This window comes from Bison bison, unplaced genomic scaffold, assembly GCF_000754665.1.
Source record: "Bison bison bison isolate TAMUID 2011002044 unplaced genomic scaffold, Bison_UMD1.0 scf7180017864327, whole genome shotgun sequence".
Classification (NCBI taxonomy): Eukaryota; Metazoa; Chordata; class Mammalia; order Artiodactyla; family Bovidae; genus Bison; species Bison bison.
The window spans coordinates 3,896,354-3,897,657 of record NW_011494899.1 but is presented as its reverse complement, the minus strand read 5'-3'; positions in this window follow the sequence as shown (position 1 = coordinate 3,897,657).

The window sequence follows — 1,304 nt, the reverse complement described above, 5'->3', positions numbered from 1 at the left end:
TGATGAAGTCTGTATTATCAACTTTTTAAAAGAGTATGCTTTTGGTGTCATGTCTAAGATCTTTTCACCAGCTATAAGTCCTGAAGATTTTTTCCCATGTATTTTTCTAAAATTTCTATAGTTTTGTGTTTTACATTTAAATCTATGATCCATTTTTTGAGTTCATTTTTCTCTAACCTGTGAGGCTTAGGTTAAGCTTCATTTTTGGCCTGTGGATATCCAATTGCTCTAGCACCATATGTTGAAAAGACTATGCTTCCTCCATTGAATAGATTTGTACCTTTATCAAAAATCAGTTGGCTGGATACGCATTTAGGCTAGCCTTGGTGCAGTAACCCTTTTTATCATTTTGTATTGTGCCTCTCTTTCCCTGGTCATTTTCTTTGTTCCAAAGTCTATTTTATCTGATATTCATATAGCCATTCCTACTTTCTTTTGGTTAGTGTTTTCATGGTGTATCTTTTCTTCTTTTACTTTCAGTCTACCTTCATCATTATATTTGAAGTAAGTTTCTTGTAGACTAAACATGATTAGGTCATGTTTTTTAATCCATTCTCTCAATCTCCATTTTTTAATTGGTATATTTAGACCACTTAGATTTAATATAATTATTGGCTCATTAATCCTGAACAATGGTTAAAATCCTGACTCTCCACTAGGCCCCCTCTGATACCATCCCTATGAGTAGAAGCTCATTTCCGCCCCCAACCCCCACACCCCACTTGTGTTGAAGGGGAGAAGGGAGAAGGACTGGCTGGCAATGGTACAAATCTTGGCCTCCTATTTGGCTTTTACTAAAACTACACTGATGGAGATGTTAAGACATCTTGGTACAGACTGGGTGGAAGTCTTCTGGTGCTATACCTAGCCCACTATTTTCTTTAAGGCAGGAACACTAGAGAGAGTTGTTGGCATTGTTTCTCGGGGTCAGTATGTACTGACTCTACAGTGAGCTGCCTTTCCTTCTTGTCTCATGACAAACTGTTTTAGATCTCCTGAAGACTTCTTCTGTGCTTTAGATCATGTATAAGACTCTAATCCTCAGTCTCTTCTTTGCACACCTGGGATACTTACTGCTTATAAAGGGTTGTTGGGTAATGGAGCAAGTGCTACTAATAGAAGATATCACTTGTATCCTGGATTAGTCAATTAGTTCCTTGAATGTGCTGAAGTTGAGTCTCTTTTTTCTTCTGTGGATATCCCAATATCTCTCATACTTCCCAGATTTATTGTAGAAATCTGAGGATGTAATGAAGTGTAAATGCTAAAACACTGGAGCAAGGGCAGGATTAGTTGTTACTGTG